The sequence below is a fragment of the Halichoerus grypus genome, chromosome X (genome assembly GCF_964656455.1).
Source record: "Halichoerus grypus chromosome X, mHalGry1.hap1.1, whole genome shotgun sequence".
In the NCBI taxonomy this organism is placed as follows: Eukaryota; Metazoa; Chordata; class Mammalia; order Carnivora; family Phocidae; genus Halichoerus; species Halichoerus grypus.
Genome location: NC_135727.1, coordinates 86,997,480 through 87,022,204, shown reverse-complemented (window position 1 = coordinate 87,022,204; position 24,725 = coordinate 86,997,480). Strand labels below are relative to the sequence as shown.

Sequence of the window (24,725 nt, the reverse complement as noted above, 5' to 3'; positions counted from 1 at the left end):
TATTTTTTCAGTATTTTTTAAACGGTCTTCCAGGTGATCCTACTATGCAGCTGGGCTTGAGAACCATAGGGAGCTGTTCAGTATACGGATGGAAAGTTAGTCTAGAGCCAGATAACAGAGATGATAAATTAGCTAATGTTTATTGAATGTTAACTATGTGCCAGACACTTTATGTGTATTAATCCATTTAATCCTCACAACCCTGTGAGTATAGGTACTATTATCCTTATGCTGCAGATGAGGAAACATGAATTTGACCAAAGTCTTGTATACTAAAAGAAGTGTCAGGCAGTCTGGCTTCAAAGCATATCCTAGAAGGACTTGTATTCCAGGCCAAAGAACTTGGGTTTTCTTCTGTAACTACCTTTATTAGTTTAGTGTGTATCCGTCCAGAATATCTTTATGCATATACAAGCAATACAAATGTACACTCCCCCCTCTCTTATGCAAAAGGTAGCATGCTAGATATACAGCATTGCATCTTGCTTTATTAACAAAATATCCTAGAAATCTATACATATCACTACACAGACAGCTTCCTCATTCTTTTTTTGCAGCTTCTTAACATTTGTCTGTGTTCATGTACCATAATTTACTTAATCTTGGGTTGTTTCCAGTTTCTAACTATAAAAATGCTGTAATAAATAATCTTGTATGTGCATCGTTTTGCATAGCCACAGAAATGGAATTACTGGGTCAAGGGTATATGTGCATTTGTAATTTCAATAGATATTGCCAAATTGTCCTCCATAGGTCTTGTACTATTTACCATTCGTACCTGCAGCATATGACAGTATGTTGGCACTTTTTTTTATGAAACAAGTTTTACTAATTATTTTATTATATTTTATTTTAGAGAGAGAGAGCGGGGGGAGGGGCAGGGAGAGAGAGAAAATCTTAAGCAGGCTCCACACCCAGCCCAGAGCCCAAGGCGGGGCTCGATCCCCGACCCTGAGATCCTGACCTGAGCTGAAATCAAGAGTTGGACATTTAACTGACTGAGCCACCCAGGCACCCCTTATTTTATTGTTTAAAGTATCAAAATTATTAATATATTGAACTTATTTTTTACCAAGTAACTTTTTGAATCCTACTTTTTTCTTCTTTCTTGCCTCTTCTTTTTTTTAAAAAAGATTTTATTTTTAAGTACGCTCTACACCCAACATGGGGCTCGAACTTACAACCCTGAGATCAAGAGTTGCGTGCTCTATGGACCAAGCCAGCCAGGAACCCCTTAAAGGTCAATGAAATAGGAAAACTCCTAGTAGGACTGGTTGGGGGGTGGGGGTGGAGTGAGAATTCAAATTACTAACACCAGGAGTAAAAATTAGGAGTAAAGGAAAGAAGAAGCTCCACGTAAAAGTGAGGGAGAACAGAAGCCCCAATACCTCCAAAAGCCAGCTCCCACAGTTTTGAGCTCTTTACAAAAACAGAAGAGGGAGCTATAGAGCCATGAAGTTAGAAAAGTTTTCTTGAACCATGCCTCCCTTCTAAACATTCAAGAAAATTAATTCCATATAAAAGAATGGAGGTCAAATCTCGTGTAAAGTTATCGTAAGAAGAAAGAGGATAAGGAGCAGAATAACGTCCCTATAGGCAATGAGAGAATGCCAGAAAGACGTGCCTATAAAACAAATGAAAACTCCATCTTAGTATTTCCAAATGAGCTAAGAGATTAAGAAATGATGCAAGATATGAAAGAACAGCATAAATCAGAATGAGAAAAATTCAGAAATGAGATAATAGAATTCAAGAAAGAATTAGAAACAAACCAAAATTATTTCTTTTTTTTAAAAAAAGATTTTATTTATTCATTTGAGAGGGAGAGAGCACAAGCAGGGGGAGGGGCAAAGGGAGAGGGAGAAGCAGACTCCCCGCTGAGCAGGGAGCCCGATGCGGGGTTCAATCCCAGGACCCCGAGATCATGACCTGAGCCAAAGGCAGATGTTTAACCATCCGAGCCACCCAGGCACCCCAACTAAACAAAATTATTTCAGAAATGACTAAACTAGAAGGACCACCAGAGCAAAGAAACACAACAGATAATGGCTTAAGAGAAATACACGAAAAGGAGGAAAGTTTTATTTTATTTTATTTTTAAGTAATCTCTACACCCAATGTGGGCTCAAACCCACAGCCCTGAGATCAAGAGTCACATGCTCCACTAACTGAGCCAGCCTCCGAAGCCCTCCCCCCTCCTTTTTTAAATTGAAAAGGAGGAGAGGCACCTGGGTGACTCAGTTGGTTAAGCATCTGACCTGGGCTCAAGTCATGATCCCAGGGTCCTGGGATCGAGCCCTCCGTGGGGCTTCACGCTCAGTGGGGCATCTGCTTGAGATTCTCTTCCTCTTCCTCTGCCCCTCTGCCACCTTGCACTCTCTCTTTCTCTCAAATAAATACATCTTTAAAAAAATAAATTGAAAGAAGGAAAGCTTTTTTTTTTTAAAATATTTATTTATTTGACACAGAGAGAGCACAAGCAGGGGGAGCGGCAGGCAGAGGGAGAAGCAGACTCCCTGCTGAGCAGGGAGCCCGATGCGGGACTTGATCCCAGGACCCTGGGATCATTACCTGAGCTGAAGGCAGACGCTTAACCAACTGAGCCACCCAGGCGCCCAAGAAGGAAAGCTTTTAAGATAAAAAATAAATGAAAAGACGTTTGGTTTCAACCTGGACATGTCAAGAACTGCAGAAAAAAACTCCCATCTTTACAAGAAAGATAGGAGCAAATAGATGACTGTGTAAACTCATCAGAGAACTGAGATCACAGGAGAGATGGCTATCCTGAAATCTGGAGAGAAACAAGTTGCCTGCAGGGAGACATAGGACCAGAGCATTTGCTCACCTGGGTAGGAAGCCACTGGATGCTATGTGAGCTAAGAAGAACATTAAACTAGAAGTTTTGACAAATTGCTGGAGACCAATTGGAAGGAGAGTGTGAAGCTTGTGGAGTGAGTGCAGGCTTTTACTCCAGGAACTCCACTAGGGTCTCACAAGAAGGATAACGCAGAATCCAGAGAAAGCTCCCTCCCTGCCCCCAGAGCTGGAGGAGGGAGACAACAGCCACAAGGCCAGACCGCCTAGACTGTGTCCTTTATCTGTAGGGGGCAGTGTGAGGCTTCTCTTTGGTCCCTCAAATAGCCTAGTATGAGAGCTCATAGTTCTTTGGGGGATCTGTGTCCTAGAGTTTGGGGTCTGTGAACTGTTTGGGGTTCTGTTTCCCAGTATGTGAAGACTTTGAGTATTTTGGGTCTATGCTTCTAGATATTTGGGGTTGCTGAGATATTTGGGGTTGCTGACCCATGGCATGAGGTTCTGGATGTGTTTGGGAGTCTGTGTCACAAATGTAAGGTCACTGAGATGTTTGTGCTTCTTTGTCCCGGGCTGTGAACTCCTGGGGATGTTTGGGGATCTGAGTTTCAGAATGCCTCAGGCTATGAGGCTTCTGAAACCTTGGGGGGTTTTACTTCTCAAAGTGTGACATCTCATACTTCCTAGTATGTGCAATCTCTGAGCTGGTTTACTTTTGACTGTAGCATGAATTCTCTGAAGTCTTTGAGTCTGTTTCCATTATTGTGAAGTACTTGATATTTTGAGGGTCAGCATCCCTCACTGTAAACATCTCTGAATGTTCTCTCCTTGAATTTAAGGCCATGTTGCTATTCCAAGGTGTGTTTAGCCTTGTGACAGGTTTCTGAGGTGATTTAGCAACTATGTCCAAAATGCGAGGTCATTGAGCTTTTTTGTGTCTCTTTGCAGGATATTAAATGGACAAGTAATTTTTGGACTCTTTCTTCCAAGTTGTGAAATCTCAAAGGCTGATGGAGGCATCTTATCATATGGTGATAACTATTTGGGTGTTCTTCTGTGTATGAGGGTATGAGGTGTCTGAGCTGCTTGAGGGACTTTGTCCAAGTTGGGATATCTTTCATCTGTAGTCTAATCTGTAGAGTCTCTACACCATGGTGTGTGGTATCTGAGTTATTTGAGTCTTTGTTCCACGGAGTGAAATCTCTGAGCTCTTCTGTGGCCTGTGTCCCAGGTGTGAGGTCTCTGAGTTTTTTGGTGCCCTGTTTTCTAGGTTATGAATTCTTCAAGATGATTTGTTTATTTTCTGCCTGGATACAAGGCCTCTGAGCTCTTTGTGTTTCTGCTATCCAGGGTGTGGGGACTCTCAACCTTTGTGAGACTCTCCCTGATGGTGAAGATTTAATATTCTGTGGGTCTGTGTCCCTGAGTATGGAGGCTCTGGCATTTTAAGGTTTTCATTCCTTTTTTTTATTTTTTATTTTTTATTTTTATTTTTAAAGATTTTATTTATTTAAGAGAAAGAACAAGTGAGAGAGAGCATGAGTGGGGGAAGGGAGAGGGAGAAACAGACTTCCCAGCTGAGGGAGCCCGATGTGGGGCTCGATCCCAGGACCCTGGGATCAAGACCTGAGCTGAAGGCAGATGCTTAACCAACTGAGCCACCCAGACGCCCCAAGGTTTTCATTCCTGATTACTGTTCAGAGGTATGTTTCAGGCCTCTGAGCTGATTTAGTACCTACATCCAGAATTGAGGTCACTCAGCTGTCTGGGTTTCTGTCTGAGATGATAGCACCCAAGCAGTTTGTGGGTCTGTATCCCTACATGTGTAGTATCTAAGGCTGTTTGGGTGATTTTATCATAGAATGAGGTGTCTCTCTTGTGGGATCTCTTTCAGGATGTGTGGTCTCTGAACTCTTTGTAGGGTGGTGTCTCTAGGTGTTAAATTCTCTATTATGCCTTTGTGGAGATGGGCCATCTAATGATAATCTTTGAGCTGATTTAAAGTTTCTTGTTCTAGGATCTGATGTTTGCATTCTTTCAGGGTTTCTGTGTCCCAAAGTGTAAAGTCTCAAATTTGTTTGGGATTCTGTGTCCATAGCATGAGTTGTATCGGCTTCTGGGAGTCTGTGCCCACCATACGTAGTTTATGAGCTTTTTGTGGGTCTGTGTTTCAGAGTACAAAGTTTTTAAGATGTTTGGGATCTGGTGTGTGGTGCCTCTGAGCCCTTTGAGGATTCATGCCTGGTGTGTGAGGTGTCTGAGGAGATTGGGGAGTCTCCTTCTAGGTTTTGAGGTCTCTGAGGTTTGGGCAGGTTTGTGTCAGGGTTTGAAGTCTCAGAACTTTTAGGGGGTATGTATCTGATGTATGAGGTATCTAAGTTATTTGCAGATATATTACAGAGGATGAGATCTGTGCTATTGTGGGGTCTGTGTCCCAGGTTGTGAAATCCCTTTACTTTTGGGGGTGGTCTGTGTCCCAGGGTGTGAAGTCTCTGATCCTTTTGGAGATTTGTGTCCAGTCTGTGACATACCTGAGTTTTGGGAGTTCTGTCCATGTGGGAGGTTTCTGAGATTTTCACAGATCTGTGTCAGGATTTGAAGTCAGAATGATTTGGGGTGATGTTTCCATGGCAAGTTGTCTCTCATATGCCTAGGTGTCTGTTCCATGGGTGCAAAGTCTCTAGGGTGTTTCACTGTCTGTTTTCTAGGGTGTGGTGATTATTACAGTTGGGGTACTAGAGAGAATGAGCTGAAACAACAGGAAGAAGTTGTCTGAGAGTGGGATGCATGAACTTAATACTGTACTTGTTCCAGTTTGGGTAACAATGTCAAGGTTATTTATATGGATGTGAGTGGATGGGAAGATGACTGGAGGAAAGAAGGTCAAAAAAGTGAGAGGCCAGGTCTATGTGAAGATGGAAGGTCATTTAAGGAGAAATGAAATCATCAAGGTTCAAGGGAGAGGTGGTATTGGAGACAGTGATAGTAATCTAGGAGCTAAAATTCTAGAGATGTGAGAGTTGGTAGATGACTGATAAATCAGGACTCTCATAACATGTGCATTAAAACTGAGGGGTTTTGGGGGCGCCTGGCTGGCTCAAGTTGGAAGACCATGGGACTCTTGATCTTGGGTTCATGAGTTCAAGCCCCACATTCAGTGTAGAGATTACTTAAATAAATATTTTAAAAAACTGAGGGGTTTGTGAGAGCTTTTCCCCTAAGGTCAAGAACAAGACAAAGATGTCCACTCTCACTACCTTTATTCAACATAGTACTAGAAGTCCTAGCCACAGCAATCAGACAAGAAAAAGGAATAAAAGGCATCGAAATTGGTAGGGAAGAAGTAAAACTTTCACTGTATGCAGATGACACGATACTATATATAGAAAACCCTAAAGACTCCACCAAAAAATTATTAGAACTGATAAATGAATTCAGTAAAGTCACAGGATACAAGATCAATGTACAGAAATCTGTTATATTTCTACACGCTAAGAATGAAGCATCAGAAAGAGAAAATAAGGGGCACCTGGCTGGCTCATCAGTAGAGCATGCAACTCTTGATCTCAGGGTTGTGAGTTTGAGCCCCACATTGGATGTAGATATTGCTTGAAAATAAAAAAAATCTTAAAAAAAGAGAAATTAAGAAAACAATTCCATTTATAATTACACCCAAAATAATAAAATACCTAGGAATAAACTTAACCAAAGAGGTGAAAGACCTATATTCTGAAAACTATAAGTACTAGAAGAACTAAAATCAGAATGAAGTCAAAGAGGTAAAAGTGCTTGTCTATGGGGCTGCAGTATGGGGTGGGGATGGGCAGACAGAAATCTTGCTTTTCACCAAAATCCCCTTGGGATCATGGGACTTATTCCTATGCTCATGAATTACTGTGATAAAAATATTTAAAGGTCAAAGGGTAGAACCTTTCAGTTATAAGGTGAATAAATTCCTGGGATCTAATGTACAGTCTAGTGACTATAGTTAATAACACTGTATTATATACTTGAAAGTTGCTATGAGAATGGTGTCTTAATATCCTCATCATAACAACACAACGACAACAGCAAGAACAAAGTGGTAATTATGTGAGGTAAAGGAGGCATTAACTAACCTTATTGTGATAAGGTATATATGTATCAAACAGTATATATGTATCAAATCAATACATCGTACACCTTAAACTTACAGTGTTATATGTCAATTATATCTCAATAAAGCTGGAAAAGGGGCGCCTGGGTGGCTCAGTCAGTTAAGCGTCTGAGTCTTGGTTTCAGCTCAGGTTGTGATCTCAGGGTCCTGGGATCCAGCCCTGTGTCGGCTCCCTGCTCTGCATGGAGTCTGCTTGAGTTTCTCTCTTCCTCTCCCTCTGTTCCTCCCCCTGCGCTCATTCTCTCTCTCTCTCAAATAAATAAATAAATCTTAAAAAAAATAAAGCTGGAAAAAATGTCTGAAGGAAAACCCATTCTCCCAGGCCCCACCAGAGATTTGGATCTACCCCCATCCTTCCCTTTCTTCTTTTTCTCCTCTTTCTTCTTCCTTTTTGCTTTTTTTTTAAGTTTGTAGTAAAATTATTATAAAGTGAGCAATTCAGTGGCAATTAGTATATTCACAGTGTTGTATAGTCACTACCTCTATCTAGCTCCAAAACGTTTCCCTCACCCCCAAAAGGAAATCCTGTGCCCATTAAGCAATTGCTCCCCATTCCATCCCCAGCCTCTGATAACCACCAATCTGTGTTCTATCTCAATGGGTTTACCTATTCTAGATTTTTATACAGTATGTGACCTTTTGAGTCTGTCTACTTTCACATTACATAATGTTTTCAAGATTCATCCCCATTGTAGCATGTATCATGTACTTCATACCTTCTTATGACTGAATAATATTCCATTGTCTGTTTATACCACATTTTGTTTATCCATTCATCTGTTGATGGACATCTGGGCTGTTTCCACCTTTTGGCGATTGTCAATAGTGATGCCGTGAACGTGTGTGTACATGTATTTGTTGAGTACCAGTTTTCAGTTCTTTTTTGGGTGTCTACCTAGTAGTGGAATTGCTGGAATTGTGGTAATTCTGTTTAGGTTTTTGGGGAACTTCCACACTGTTTCCACAGTGGTTGAACCATTTTTCATTCCCGCCAGCAGTGCGCAAGGGTTCCAATTTCTCCACATCCTTGCCTACACTTATTTTGCTTGTTTGTTTGTATTATAGTCATCCTAGTGGGGATGGTACCTCATTGTGGGTTTGATTTGTATTTCCCTAATGATGAATACTGTTAAGCATCTTTTCATGTGCTTCCTGGCCATTTGTATACCTTTGGAGAAATATTTTTTTTAAGATTTTATTTATTTATTTATTTATTTATTTGACAGAGAGAGAGAGAGCACAAGTAGGAGAAGCAGCAGAGGGAGAGGGAGAAGCAGGCTCCCCACTGAGCAGGGAGCCTGATGCGGGACTCGATCCCAGGACCCTGGGATCATGACCTGAGCCAAAGGCAGACGCTTAACCAACTGAACCACCCAGGAGCCCCTGGGAAACTATTTATTTAAGCTGTTTGCCCACTTTAAAAATCAGATTGTTGGGGCGCTTGGGTGGCTCAGTCGTTAAGTGTCTACCTTCGGCTCAGGTCATGGTCCCAGGGTCCTGGGATTGAGCCCCATGTCGGGCTCCCTGCTCAGCGGGAAGCCTGCTTCTCCCTGTCCCACTCCCTCTGCTTGTGTTCCCTCTCCCGCTGTGTCTCTCTCTCTCTGTGAAAATAAATAAATAAAATCTTTAAAAAAAATCATTGTTTTTGTTGTTGAGTTGCAAGAGTTCTTTACGTATTCTGAATATATATTAGATATATGGTTTATAAATACTTTGCTCTGTTCTGTAGGTTGTCTTTTCATTGTCTTGATAATGTCCTTTGATGCACAAAAGTTTTTAATTTTGATGAAATCCAATTTATCTATTTTGTTTCTTGTTTTCTGTACTTTTGGTGTCATACCTAAGACTTCATTGTCAAACCTGAGATCATAAAGATTACTAGAGCCTTTCCTTGGGGTGAGGCTCAGCTCATGGCTCTCAGTATCTAGAAAAGTTTGACTTCGAGATGGACCTTGCTCCCCCTCGTCTTCACTTTCTGACTCCTGCCTCACCCTGGCTCTGGGCTCCATGGGAGGAAGCTACTCTGCTGCCTGGGATCCTCCCCTGTGTGCCCAATTGCCAAGTGAGCAGGACAACCCATTTCTGGGGTTTTTTCCCCCAAGATTTGGTTTGTGATCATCCATGCTGCTGCCTCTGGCAGCAGAACAGCTGCAGTGAATTGACCTAGATTTGGTTGACCACCCAGGACTAGAGTGAAACTCAAATTTTCCCAAATTCTCAAGAATTCAGCACATTGGTTTTTCAGTAAATTAGCTTTCATCAGTTGGGTTCTAGGAGGCTTGATGGTTTGGTGAATTGGCCATTTCATCTACTGGGTTTTAAAAAGAAAGTGTTGGGGCACCTGGGTGGCTCAGTCGATTAAGCATCTGCCTTCGGCTCAGGTCATGATGCCAGGGTCCTGGGATCAAGCCTCTTGTCAGGTTCCCTGCTCAGCGGGGAGTCTGCTTCTTCCTCTCCCTCTGCCCCTCCCCCCACTCGTGCGCGCGCGCGCGCACACACACACTCTCTCAAATAAATAAATAAAAATCTTCAAAAAAATAAAAATAAAGTGTTATCTTTTGATAATAAAGAAGAAATAAGAATATAGACATGTATTGGGGCACCTGGGTGGCTCAGTCGGTTAAGTGACTGACTCTTGGTTTCAGCTCAGCTCATGATCTCAGGGTTGTGAGGTCGAGCCCCTTATTGGGATCCATGCTTAGTGTGGAGTCTGCTTGAAATTCTCTCCCTCTCCCCCGCTCGCATTTTTTCTCTCTCTCTCTCAAATAAATAAAATCTTTAAAAAGGGAGAATATAGACATGTATCTGCTTATTTTTGCAAAGAAGAAACCTAGGAAGGATAAACCATAAATGAATGCAATTGTTCATCCCAAAGCCAGGGTAGGCAACTGAGCACTCTGAGAGGCCCTCCATCTCTGCCACTTTCAGGGCCGGGGGAAGGAGAGGTGGCAGGGCTACCCTCCCTAGAGGAACTCTGGGCCTGCCCCTCACCCCAGGCCACCAGAGGCTTCTCAGCTAGACAAAATCTCCATGTTGCTGATCTGAGCTGCCATGGTTAGGGCACCAGCTCCCCAGGTGTGAGGTCCCTAGGAACCAAGGCTGGGTGCAGGGAGTGTGCCCAGCATGGAACTGCCAGGTACAGGCTGGCCTGGTGCCCTTGACCTAACTGGTTCTGTGACTTCACCTTCAGCCAGTTCTGTCCTGCCCTCTCTTAGGGCCATTAGCAGTGAGGCCCACAGTGGGGGGCTGGGGGAGATTAGGGCCCACATCTAACACCAGGAGATCTTTTAATTCATCAATTCCTTATTGAGCACCTATATGTTCTAGGTGCTGGGGAAACCATGGTGAACAAAATAGGCCTAAACCCTTGCCCCAGGGAAGCTGCCGTTCTGGCAGAGATAGCAAACAGAAAACAAACAAGTCAGTACATTATATGTCAGGTGGTGATGAATGCCCTGAAGGAAATGAAGCAGGGAGGGTACTTACCAGTGGTGATCAGAGAAGGCCTTTCTGAGGTGACACATGAACTTAGACTGGAATGGTGACCTGAAGGAGCCAGCTGTGCACTGATCTGGGGGAATGGTATTCCAGGCAGAGGACAGTGTAAAGGTTTTGAGTTGGAAAAAGCTTGGCTAGTGACTAGGATCCAATAAGGGCAGAAATGCTTGGGGCTCAGGGTTTTGCCAGGCACACATTCCCGCTTGGCTCAGTCTGGTAGCACAGAGGGAGGAGGGAGAGGAGAGGCTCTCCTGGAGCAGGGCAGGTACAGATGGTGGTGGGAAGGGTCATAGGCACAGGAGGTAGGTATGGGTGTATGGCATTTCAGTGACTCTGCTGGGGATGGGGTCAGCATAGAATTAAGACTTGAGGGTAAGTCAGGGTTAGAATGGGGGTTCAGGGAGGGAATGTAGACAGGGAGGTGGAGTATTCCTAGACCCTTTGGGGATACCAAGGGGTCACCTCACCTTCCTTCCCCTTTCTTTCCTTCTCTCCTTCCTGGGAGAAAGCCCCTCCTGCATCTGGGGAGAGCCTTGGGTACAGATGGCAGGTGCTTCTCACCCAGTGGATCACCTGTCTCCTGTAGTATATCCTGAGGCTGCAAGATGGTGACCTTGGCCTATGAGAGTGGGAGGGGAGAAAATTTTAGATCAGAGTCTTTTTGCTTGCTCTCTCTCTCCTCACCCTCTCTTTTCAGTCAGAGGCACAGACACATAGAAAGGGGGCAGCACAGGCACAGCCCCTGAATCACCCAGAGACACCCACCTAGAGTGACCATGCATTACTCATACACACACATACACACAACACAAACACAGATACAAGCACACATACTCTGACATATGGCAACAGCAAACAGAGACACATGCAGACACAGTCACCCAGGGACACCGAGTATAGTGACTGTCAGTCACTTACAAAGAGACACGAGTCACATAAAGACCCACATGCCATGCATAGACACAGCCCATGAACACCGACATGGGCAGAGCCTACACAGGCTAACATACAGGGATACCAAACCAGATCTGTGTAGACACAGTCACACAGGTACACACTCAACAAACAAAGGTACTGAGAAACAGAGGAGCATGCAGACTGGGGTCATATATACTGAGCCAGCCATAGAAATTTTCTTCAAACACTGTCAGACACAGGCACACAGAAGAGGACATCATCATGCACAACCAATGATATCCAGTGTGTCTCTTCTTGGGATGTAACAACCAATAGTGATCACTGCTTGGGTCCATGATTTCATTAGGAGCTAGGCTGGAGTGAATTAAATGAAGTAAGAAAGGGACACAGTTATGGAGCATAGAGTTTAAGCTGGGGTAATTGGGAAGTGAGGACATGAGAGAGGTATGGAACAGCGAAAAGGTAATAGAGTCAATAAATTCAAGATGCTAATGGGGTTGAAGTGTGTGATGGTTAATTTTATAAGTCAACTTGACTGGTCCACAGGGTGCTTCCTGTTCCCATGACCTAATGCTCTGAAGGCCTAGAGGTCTTGTTTCCAAAAGGTGGAATGCTTCTGCCAGGAGACACAATAATGAGTCCACTGAACCAGAAGTTGAGTCTGCCACCCAGCCCCCTTTGGGCTGCCCATGCCTCTGAATCAACAAGTAAAGAAGGGAGGTACTGTGTGACTGATCCTGACTACCCAGGGGAAATTGGACTGCTACCCCACAATAGAGATAAGAAAGAGTGTGTCTGGAATACAGGAGATCCCTTAGGGCATCTCTTAGTGTTACAGGGCCCTGTGATTAAGGTCAATGGAATAACTACAACAACCCAATCCAGGTAAGACTACTAATGGCCCAGACCCTTCAGGAATGAAGGTTTGGATCACCGCACCAGTAAAGGACCACAACCAGCTGAGGTGCTTGCTGAGGGCAAGGGGAGGGAATATGGAATAGGTAGGTGACGAAGGTGGTTATAAATACCAGCTACAAGCATATGGCCAGTTACAGAGCCGAGGACTATAATTTTGAGTATTTCCTCCTTGTTTTGTGCTATAGACTGGATTTCTGTGTCCCCTCAAAATACATATGTTGAAGTCTGTGAGATAGTAGAAAATATATATTGGTCTCTGTCCCTGGCTCCTGACACAGGCCTCCTGAAACCCATGTAATTTCCTGGGTGATAGGAGGAGTGTCTTTTATTCTAGTGAAGTGACTCTGGATGGGTTTCTGGATGGCTCCTGGATGAGGGCTGGTCACCAGAAAAACCAAACCATGATTAGAAACTTGGAATTTTCAGCCCCACCCCTCTATTCATTTGAGAAGGGAAAAGGGCTGAAAATGGAGTTAATGATTGACTGTGCCTACATGGTGAAACCCCCATAAAATCCCCAAAGTACAAGGTCTGGAGAGCATCTGGGTTGATGAACAAGGTGTGGAAGTGTTGAGAGAGTGCCATAACTGTGGAGAGGACATGGAAGCTCAGGGCCTCTTCCCACCTATCTTGCCCTACACATCTCGTCCATCTGGTAAACATAAGTAAATATTTCCCTGAGTTCTGTGAGCCACTCTAGCAAATTAATCAAACCCAAGGAGGGGGTCATTAGACTCTCATATCTACGGCCTATTGGTCAGAAGCACAGGTGACAACCTAGACTTGCGACTGGCATCTGAATTTGGGGGTGGAGCAGTCTTATAGGACTGAGCCCTTAACCTGTGGGATCTAGCACTATCTGCAGGCAGGTAGTTTTAGAATTGAGTTGAATCGTAGGACACCCAGCTGATGTCACAGGAAATTGCTAGGTGGTTGGAATGTGTATTTTGAACCCACCATTGATTTGGATTTTGAAATCACCAAGATTCTGGACAAGATAGGTATTGGAGAGAGTCACAGTGAGCCAGGAAAAAATCCTCAAAACCCAAAGGGAGGTGATGAGGGGCTTGGTAGATGACTGTAACAAAGATGCATAGAGGGCCATATAACCTGATGTTTGTGCCTCAAAGGAGCTGGGGGACTTCCTGAGGAGGGAAGGAGCATGGTCTTGGGTTGTGCATGAAGTTCAAGGAGGACAGCTATGCCTCCTGAATCACTGGTATGAGAGCTATGGGAGAGTATTCACTGCTTGAGAGAGCTACAGTATTGTCCAGGAAGATTCAGGTTCCCATTGGAGCAAGAAGGTGAATTCAACCTTTAGCAAAGAGGTTGAGGATGTAGGGATTCTGGTAATGACTGAGTGTGAGTTGCAGAAGGCAATGTCTCAGATGGGTCAGAAAAGAGAATTTGGGGACCTCTGTTTACAGCCATGATAAAGTAACAGGGATTAGATTTACTCTCCTGCCTTAAACAACTGAAAAACCAGATAAGATATATGGAACAATGGTTTCTAGACATTAGACAGCAGGACACACGGGACCATGATCCCAGAGAGAAGGCAAACAGATGAGTGAACCATATGACTGCCTGGAGAGAATTTCCAGGTGTGTGTGGGGCGTGGGGGCGGGGGGACTCAAAAGGAACCTGGTGGTCTCCTTGAGTTTAGAAGACATAGTAACAAACTATAGAAATGATCCCTGAAAGACATAGTAAGAGTGTGGAGGTCACAACAGCTAGAATTCTCAGAACAGGACAGAGTACTATGGAGAAGGAAGCTTCACAGAGAGAGAAAGCTCTGGAGATCTACAGAGGGTTCCCTTCAAGTCTTCAACCAAGTACTGAGCAGCAAACGTATGTGAGGAAACTGCCTGAGGCCAGGAAAAGTCCACTGAAAAGGATCAGGAGGAACAATCCTCAGAGGCAGTAGTCCATCGCCACACCAGTCTGAGTGGAAAAACCTACAAGGCACTGAATAGAGAACTCAGAAGGGTGTTGCCTCAGTACCAAATTAGCTCTAGACTATCAAATTAGCTCTGAACTAAAGACCATTCAGGTCCAGCTTAAGAAACTTAAAAGCAAGCCTCAAAAGGATCACATTAATTGTGCCCCAGAACTCCCCCCGTCACCCACACAGTGTTTTAAGTACCCCCCCCAAAAAAATTCCACACTCAACAAGGTAAAATTTACAATGTCTGGCATCCAATAAAAGATTATCGGGCATGCAAAGAAGCCAGAAAATACAACCCCTAGTGAGAAGAAAAATAATCCCAAAAAATGACTCAGATGATAGAACACTACATAAATAACATTAAAACAGCTATTATAAATATAATCCGTATGTTCGAGAAGGTAGAGGAAAGCATGAGCACGGCTGAAATACCACACCCAAGGAAGACCCTACTCCACTCGCCAAAACTCAGAGCTGAGATCCAGTCCTTGTGGGAGAGAATATGGTTGTGGCTCATTGAATGAATGGTGGAACTTGCCAGAAAGCCACCCCCTAGGATGCCAAAGAAAGCTGTTCACGGGGAGCTGTGTCATCAGAGGCACTCTGCTACAGAACTACCTGAGGGAAGGTGCCAAGGGGAAGTCGTTGGCCACTGGGCGCTGCTGGCTGCTGTGCATTTCAGGAACTGGAAAATGAAGAAGTTGTGAGTGCTTCAGAAGCCAGAAGCAAACTGCTACTAACCCATCCGATGGTGGATTTCAGGGAGAAGCTGCTGGGTGCTGGGTGCTGGTGGTCACCATGCACTGCAGGAGCCAGGAACTGGAGAATCTAGGGGCACCCTGGTGCCGGAGAAAGCTGTGTATGCTGCAGGAACCTGCTGAGTGGGCACAACAGAGTCAGGAAGCAGAACCATTTTCCTCCTTGCAATGTCTCCAGTGCCCTCTACTGGCAAAGCTTCAGTGCCATCTGGCAAAGGAAAACTATTTAAATGGGCCAGATCCATTTTCACAGAGCGGGCATAGAGTGAATTTGAAGACAAGAGGAAATATCAGTAAGTGGCACAGTCCACCCCTTTGACTACTCAGCTTACATGTGCAGCCCTCTACACATATTTAAATTCTTATACAACAAAACAATTTTAGTTCTACCTATGTATGGCTCTCCTTCTCTTAAAGAGGAATTTATCATTCTTTCCCCAAAATGAGACACACAGTCCCAAGGGTCATTGTATCCATTGTTGCCTATATTAATTATTCCTCAAATTTAGTCACAGTCCCACTGCTATTCCAATATTGGAAGACTAAATTGTAAGATCAACTTCCAACAGCTATTTGTATATAAAATAAAAATGGGAAGGAGAGAGAAAAAGAAAATAGCTAGCATATACAGATAAACACATAAATATAACAAGCAAAAAGAAAATAGGCAAAGCTACAAGGGTACTCATTTCTGTAATTGATCACGAAGCTGTATTTCCTCTGCCTTCTTCCAGCACCTCAGGCGCTCTTTTTTTACTCTGATGGAGTGACCCAAAGTTTCATTTCTAAAGGGTCTGAGTCCTCCATCATCCTGTCTGTTGTGGGTTGCTTTAGTTCTCCATGAACTTTTACTATTGGGCATGCGTGTACTAAGAGGCACCCCAGATAATCCTCTGAGTTGCAGGCATAGTCTTCCTTGCCTCCATTGTGTAACAGCAACCTGATTTCAATCATTGGTAATGAAAATCAGTCATTCCAGCCAGTGAATTAACTCTACCTCCCCCCATGTTTATTTGCCTGTAGTTTCGCTGGCATAGGAGCCCAAAATGTCCAAAATGTCTCAGCTTCCAATTCAGTAGAACTGTTGTTGTGCCACCTGGTAGAGGCTTCTTCCATTGGCAAAGAATCACCAAAATTTAGGGGACAGTGTCTCCAGCTTCATTAGGGTCTTCTCACATGTACCCATGCCAATTTACAGGACCCTAGTCCTTTCCCATCAATGCCCTCCCTTTAACAGTAGACACCCTGCAAGGTTGCAAGTTCAATTTGCATTGTAATTCGGCCAATTGTAGGATGAGACTCTGCAGTCGATTTTCAGTAAACTCAGCTCTCCAGCTACAGGAGATTAGGGTCTTCTTCAGGGCACACCTAGATTTTAGGTCATTTATGTGGTGCTTGAGCTGGGAATTCAAATCTCTGAGCTCGGCCTTTTCTTCCTCTACTTTGTCCAGCAACATCAGGAGCAACTGGCCAATCCCATTATATTTGTTTTCTAAAAATGTTTGAAAGTATCATATACACTGTCACTGAGCTCTTTCTTATAAGAAGTTGATTAGACGTATCCAATGGATATATTTTCTGTATCTCTATTGCCAGATCAGGCCATGTTCTATCAGTGCTCTCTTTATATTGGAAATTGAGTCATTAACATCTTTAAATTTAATCAGATTAGAGAGCCAACTCCAGAAACTCCAGAACCAATTTAGAAAACTCCGCCTTAACATTCTGTTCATCTAACTCCACTCCTGGCACCAAAATCTGTATTAGTCAGTGTTCTTCAGAGAAACAGAACCAAGGGGATATTCTTATATATAAAGAGATTAATTACAAGGAGTTGGCTCATGAGATTAGGGAGGGTGAGAAGTCCCGAGATCTGTAGCCAGCAGAGATGGTGTAGTAGATAGTATTCAGCAGTATACTGTATACTGGTGTGGTTTACGGGTGTAGTAGATAGTACACAGTACACAGTACATAGAATATAGAGTGAATGGTACAGTTCCAGTCCCAGTCCAAAGGCCTGAGAACCAGGAGAGCCAATGGTGTAGTTTGAGTCTGAGTCTGAATCTGAGTCTGAAGGCAGGAGAAGACTGATGTCCTGGTTTAAAGACAGCCAGTCAGTCAAAGAGTGAATTCTCTGTTACTCAGCCTTTTTGTTCTATTCAGGCCTTCGAAGGACCAGATGAGGCCCACTTACACTGGGGAGGCAATCTACTTTACTCAGTCTACCAGTTCAAACCTTAATCTCATCCAGAAATACTCCCACAGGCACACCCAGAAGAATATTTAGTCAAATATCTGGGCACACCATGCCTCAGCCAGGCTGACGCATAAAATTAACCATCACAGGGACATAGATTTCCAAACTAGCAGAGCTCAAAGTTGCCATGATGGGAAGCAAAAATTCTGTGAGTGGGTGCATCAGTGTAGATCCATACTTTTGGCTATTTCTCGCTCCAGACACAATAGAAAACAAAATATACTGCTCTGTGTTCTGCTCACTGGAGAAGATTTTCCTTCACCACTGTCTTTCAGAGTCACCCCTGAGTAGAGCTGTTAATGCACATCTCCACTTTCAAATGGTGTAATAGTGAGAGGTGCCATTCCTACTCCTCCCCCTGGATTTCAGGGCCCATTTAAACTGGGTATGGGGGAAGTTAGCACCATATAATGGTCTCTGATCCAAAGTATATACTCTATCCTATAAAACAGAATCTCATCTTTTTGGGGTGTTGTTTCTTAACTAGCATCATAACTGAGTCTTCAAAGCCATGCCACCTTTCAATTAGGCCAGCTGTTTCCAGATGATGTGGTATGTGGTAAGACCAGTTACTTCCATAGCCATGAACCCATTGCTACACCTCCTTTGCTGTGAAATGAGTTTCTGGATCAGATGCGATGCTGTGCAAAAGAGGCCACCAATGGTGGTGTTGGCACGAGCATTATGGGTGGGAAAGGGAAACCATATCTAGAAAATGTGTCTGTTCCCATAAAAGATGAATCTCTGTCTCCCTTCATGATGGAAGCGGTCCAATATAATCAACCTGCCATCAGGTTGGTTCCCACAAGGAATAGTGCCATATCAGGGACTCGATTTTCATCTCTGTTTGGTGGCAGTTAGGCACTCAGCAACAGCACTGACCAAGCCATCCTCAGTAAAGGGAAGTCCATATTGTTGAGTCCAGGCATAGTTTCTGTCTCCACCATTTTGTTCCTGGGCTGCTATGGACTGAATTGGGTCCCTCAAAATTTATATGTTGGAACCCTAACCCGCAGTGTGATGGTATTTGGAGATGGGGCCTTTGGAATGTAATCAGGTCATGAGGGTGGAGCCCTCATGGTAGGAGCAGTGCCCTTGTTAAAAGAGACATGAAAGAGGCTTCTCTCTCTGTTATATGAGGACACAGCAAGAATAAGGCTGTCTGCAAGGCATGGAGAGAGATCTCCACAGGAATGAAATCTGCCTGCACTCAGATTTTGGAACTTCTCAGCCTCCAGAACTGTGAGAAATAAATTTCTGTTGTTTAAGCTACCCAGTCTATGGTGTTTTGTTACTATAGCCTAAGAAGACTAGTACACGGACCCATTGTTTCTTTTACCAAACACTGGGGTGGCTGGTGAAAGAAGCTGACTGATGTGCACAGAGCCAAGAGTCTCCTCTGCAGTAAATGCCTTTTGGTGGGCATTCACATGGGATACACATATCTTCACTGTGTCCATTCAGATGTCCATCCACCTCTCTCTTCCTAGACTTCTTGGTCACTAATATTCCAGTACTATTCCTTCCAACTCCCTGATCACGTGCATCAGTGTAGATCCATACTTTTGGCTATTTCTCGCTCCAGACACAATAGAAAACAAAATATACTGCTCTGTGTTCTGCTCACTGGAGAAGATTTTCCTTCACCACTGTCTTTCAGAGTCACCCCTGAGTAGAGCTGTAATGCACATCTCCACTTTCAAATGGTATCAGCATATCATGCAGGCCCATATATAAACCAGGCTTGAGTCTTGTCTTTTTCAGTCAACTCATCATAAGGAATGCCCCATGATACCATAGACATGGATTGAAGGAGAGGAGGCAATATTACAGGATTTGGTGTCAAAAGAGTCTGAGTCACTTGCTCATACAACTTACTTGGACCTTCTGGACCTGCCCAAGTTGGTTTTTTTTCCATGTGATAATAAATTGCTGCTATGCATGTCTAACCATAGGACTATGTGGGTCAGACAAAACACCCACGTGGGACTCTCAGGATGTACGGTTACCTGATACCTAACAGTTGGGTGTTCGGTCTCTGCCAAGGTCCAGTAGTAAGCCAGAATCTATTTCTCAAAAGGAGAACAGTTATCTGCAAAAGAGCGTACAGACTTGTTCTAAAATCCTAGTGGCTTACACTGTGATTCTCTCATCGGTGCTTGCCAGAACCTTCATACAGCATTCTTATTTGTCACAGACACTTCAAGTGCCAATGGATCTGCTGGATCATAAGGTCCCAGTTGAAGAGTACCTTGTACTGAAGTCTGAACTGCAGAGCTTTAGCTAGTTCTGGTCCCATTGGAAACTGGAAACCTTGTGGGCAACTCTGTAGATGGGTTCAAAGTCGCACACTCAAATGTTGCTTCCAAAATCCAAAGAAGCCTACCAAGGCGTCTAAGTCTGTTTGGGCTACTATAACAAAACATCACAGACTGGGTGACTTATAAACAACAAACATTTATGTCTCACACTTCTGAAGGCTGGAAGTCCAAGATCACAGCATTGGCAGATCTGATGTGTGGTAAGGGCCTGCTTCCTCACTGACGGCTCTCTTCTTACTGTAACCTCACATAGTAGAAGGCAGGATGGCGCTCTGTTGGGGTCATTCTTACTAAGGCATCTAAGATACTTGATACTTCCTTTTCACCAGATTGAATCAGCCTTTCATCAATATAGAAGCCCAGTGTGATGTTTTGTTGAGTGTCAAGATGATCAAGACCTCTGCAGACTATATTATGGCAGAGACCAGGAGATTTGGTGTATCCCTGAGGCAACACTTTGAAGTTATACTGTTGATCTTTTCTTTTTCTTTTTTTTTTTTTTAAGTAAGCTCTACTCCCAACGTGGGGTTTGAACTCACAACCTTGAGATCAAGAGTCACATGATCTACCAACTGAGCCAGCCAGGTGCCCCCAAGTTATATTGGTGTTCTTGGTAGTTAAGGCAAATAGCTTCTGGTAGTCCTTGAAATTTAGTATGGAGAAAAAGTCATTAGCCAGGCCAATACCTGCATACCAAGTTCCAGGAGTTATATGGAATTGTTCCAGTAAATATACTGTATCTGGAACAGCAGCTACAACTGGAGTCACCACCTGACTGAACTGATGATAGTCTGCAGTCATTATTGCCAGAACCTTCATACAGCAGACTTCTGCATAGGCCAAACTGGTGAGTTAAAGGGAAACATGATAATTATCACCACATTTCCTTTTTAAGGTCTTTTATGGTGACATTAATCTCTGCATTATCCTGGGGATGCATTATCATTGGTTTACTAACTTTGAAGCGAGAAGAAGTTCACTTTCACTTAGCCCCTTCTTACCATAATGGCCCTCATTATTATCAGCAAACTGATGTGGGGATTATGCCAGTTTCTATTTATTCCAATAATAAATTTAAGAACTGGGGAAATAACCACAAGGTGGGTTACTAGACCAACTGGCTCAATGGGAATCAGACCTGAGGTAAAATTCTATCACCTGACCACCACTTTGTAAAGTAAAAGTAAAGCCCCCACTTTGACTGTTGGGCCACAGTGGCATTTTGGGTCCCCAGGAATTAGTGTCAGTTCAGAGCCAGTACCTAGGAATCCTCATAAAGTCTGGGTATTTCGTTTTCCTCAGTGGGTACTCACTCTATTAAAAGGGCCACAGGTCCCTTTGGGGAAGGCTTGGAGAAAGATTTGCAATATGTTCTTGCAGCAATGATGCATGTTCCTTCCTCAAGGGAACCTGGCCTCCCCTTTAATCAAAGGTCTCTGGGTCTGCGAATTGACTTGAGACTGGAAACAGCAAGAAGTTGACTCTCCGCTATGGTGACTTGAGTCAGATTTCTGGTTACTAGATCTAGAACTTTTCTTATCATATAGATTAGCAATATTGTAGTAGGCTATTCATTTATTTCATAGCTAGGGACATCATGATCAGTTTGCCTATACATTCATACTACCCTTCATGGTCGATGTTCCCACCTGGTCTTTTGCAGTTAAGTGTTGCCACTTGGCCTCGGCTTCTCTGGGAATCTGTCATCCCCATTGAAAACAAGGAGCCTGTCTTAGTGTGTTCAGGTGGCCCTAACAGATTATAATAGACTGAGTGGTTTATAAAAAAAAAACAACAAATATTTACTTCTCACAGTTCTGGAGGCTGGGAAGTCCAAGATCAAGGCACCTGCAGATTTGGTGTCTGTTGAGAGAGACCTGCTTCCTCGTTCATAGACGGCTGTCTTCTTACTGTGTCCTCACATGGTGGAAGGGGCAGAAATCTCTTTGGAGCCTTTTTCATAAGGGCACTGATTCCATTCTTGAGGGCTCCACCCTCGTGACCTAATCACCTTCCAAAGGGCCCACCTCCAGATACCATCACACTGGGGGTTAGGTTTCAACATATGAATTGGGGGACACATTCAGGGTATATCATTCTACCCCTGACCCCCCAAAATTCATGTCCTTCTCACATGCAAAATATACTCGTTCCAACCCAACAATCCCAAAAGTCTTGACTTGTTCCAGCATCAACTCTAAAATTTAAAAGTCTCATCTAAATATTATCTAAATCAGATATGAACCATGAGAGACTATGGACTCTGGGAAACAAACTGAGGGTTTCAGAGGGGGTGGGGTGGGCGGATGGGGTGGCCGGGTAATGGGTATTGAGGAGGGCACGTGTTGTGATGAGCACTGGGTGTTAAATGCAACTAATGAATCATTGAACACTACATTAAAAACTAACGATTTACTATACAGTGGCTAACTGAACATAATAAAAAAGTCAGATATGAGTGAGACTCAAGGTATGATTCATCCTGAGGCAAATTTGCTCTCCAGCTATGAACCCAACAAGTCATGTACTTTCAAAATATAATGTTGGCACAGACATAGGGTAGACATTCCCATTCCAAAAGGGAGAAATAGGAGAGAAGGAAAGAGTGACAGGGTCCAGGCAAGTCCAAAATCCAACAGGGCAAATTCCATTAGACCTTAAGGCTCAAGAGTATTCCTCTTTGGCTGGGGATTCTGCCCCCCAGGCCCACTGGGATGGATGTCTTGCCTTCCAGACACACTGGAGAGAGACACATGGTGACAGGCTTACTCCACAGCTTTGCTGGGCATGGGTTGGGACCCTAAAGCTTTGGGCAGCTGGCCCCCAGGCGGTTCTCTGCTGGGACCCCATGGCTTTCCTGGCTGGGGTCCTGAGTCTGCAGCTTTTTTTTAAAAAAGATTTTATTTATTTATTTGAGAGAGAGAGAGACAGATAGTGACAGAGATAGCGAGAGAGAGCACAAGTGGGGAGGAGAGGGAGAAGCAGGCTCCCGCTGAGCAGGGAGCCCGACGTGGGGCTCGATCCCAGGACCCTGGGATCATGACCTGAGCCGAAGGCAGACACTTAACCGACTGAGCCACCCAGGTGCTCCTGAGTCTGCAGCTTTGCCTGGAGGCCTGGTCCATTGAAATCTGGGTGGAGGCACCTTGTTCCCATGGCTCTGCTGGGTGCAGTCCATGCCATCCTGGGCTGCCAGAGCTGTACCTGGGGCAGGTGGGGAGCTCGGTGCTGAGTGCAGGAGCAGAACTCACCACCATGTGAGGTGGGTTCTCCTTTGAAACCACTCTGTCCCCAGGGTCCTTGTACTCTGGGCCTATGATCAGAGAGGCAGCCCTGATGATCTCTGGATTGCCATCAGGGTCATTCTTCCCCTGAAGTCATACCTGGCCTGCAAAGGGAAACAACCACAGAGCTTCCAAGGATGCAGGTGCTCCTCTCACTAATGGATTTCTTAATGTCTTAATGTGAAGGAGGTGTCTTCTGATCCTTTTCATGGAACATGGTTGGGGATTCTGTACAGGTCATACATTATAAATCTTGTCCAGCATTCCCATCACCCTAAGCTTTTGGGTTCCCTCGTCCATATCATGCCAGGGCACCTCTGGCATCTCAACTTCATCAATGTGGGCCACGAATGAGTTCCAGTGTCAGCCAATCAACAAAGTAAGCTCTTAGGGCCACCTTCAGCTGCATGTACTAACACATTAAATCCAGAATTTCTAGTAAGTGTACCCATATCGATGAATTTTGCCCTCCTTCATCGAACACCCTTAGAATCTGCCTCTGTGCAGATTTCCCAGGTTTCTGCCAATATATATTAACGAAGTCTTACAATTCTTTTGGTATATAAGCTGTTTCTTCCTTAGTCATAGTGTGCATTTGTTCCCCTGGAACGTGCTAAGATTTGACTTTAGTTATGGTTCTATCAGCAATAGGGAGTGGTTGTGTTTGGTCTTGAGGAGAATGGTCATATACTTTCAAGGCATCTGGACCAGGTGAGTTTATTACAGGGTTTTCAAGGAGAGAAAGGCTAGACTCAGACACTGAAGGGCAAGCTACTTCCATTAGTAAGAGAGGCTCAGATGACTTGGTAGTTTAAGATTGTTAGTTTCATCTGGAACCAAACTGATGTTACCATTCCAAGTTTCAGGATCCCATTCTTTACCAGTCAATGCCCCAATTTTCACATGAGAAACTTGTCAAGACTGTGAAGTCAACTGTCATTGGAATTCAACAACCCATACAATTAAATATTGTACTTGATTTTCAGCAACATTAGCCCTATAGCTACAATAAATAAGAGCATCTTTTAGGCATCATGAAAGCTCTCTGGTTCTTAGACTGTGGCTTGAGCTGAGAAATTAATGGACCTAAGCTTGTCATTTTCTCTTTGTAAGTGGTCAGTGCACTCAAAATAATCCATCCCACATCACAGTCTTTATAGCCATGATTACTGCCATAATGGTCAAATGCAGCAGCCGTTTAGGCTTCCAAGGATGTGCTTCAGTTGGCATTTCAACACAATCGACCATAGTTTGATTAATTGTGATGCCACCGTATGCCATGGATTACAAGCATCCATTTCTCATTGGCAAGGACTGTGCTCAAGCCCAGAGGTGAGAACCAACCGAACCCAAAGTCTCATCTCTGCAGGTCTATTTCCTGGGACCACTCTTGGTGACAATTCTATATCAGCCTGAGTCCTATCTGGAGAGAGGAATGACACAATAATACACAGTAACAGGGAAAGTTAATATAAGGTATTACGTGTAAGAGGGGATTGGAATAATGAAAGGTTGGCTAGGAAGATGTAAAGACAACTCCAAAGAATATAGGAATAGCAGATATAAGAAGTAGTTGCTATCTGTAGGCTGAGATACAATGCTCTGGGGCTGAGATCCAGATTTTGTTGGAGAGGCATGACTGTAGCCCATTGAATGGCAGATAACTCACTGTGGTGCCACACTGGTGGAACTTGCTGGAAATCTTTTCTCTGGAACTTGCCAGAAATCTGCCTGCTGTGGGATTCACTGAGTGCTGCTGGCCTCTGTGCACCGAAGGAGCCAGGCCCTGGGGAAGCTGCAGGATCCAGAAGCACTCAGCTTGCTACCAAAGTGCCTGAGGGTAAGTGCTAGGGGAG

The 24,725-nt window shown here is 44.0% G+C and overlaps 1 long non-coding RNA gene across 1 annotated transcript in view; it reads left to right on the top strand.

Annotated features, from left to right (window-relative positions):
• The window catches only part of LOC144380481 (uncharacterized), a 31,637-nt gene that overhangs the window by 5,694 nt on the left and 1,218 nt on the right, over positions 1-24,725 (top strand). The window contains exon 2 of the long non-coding RNA XR_013444640.1: positions 24,593-24,709. This is a non-coding gene — a long non-coding RNA (uncharacterized LOC144380481). The remainder of the gene's footprint in view (positions 1-24,592; positions 24,710-24,725) is intronic.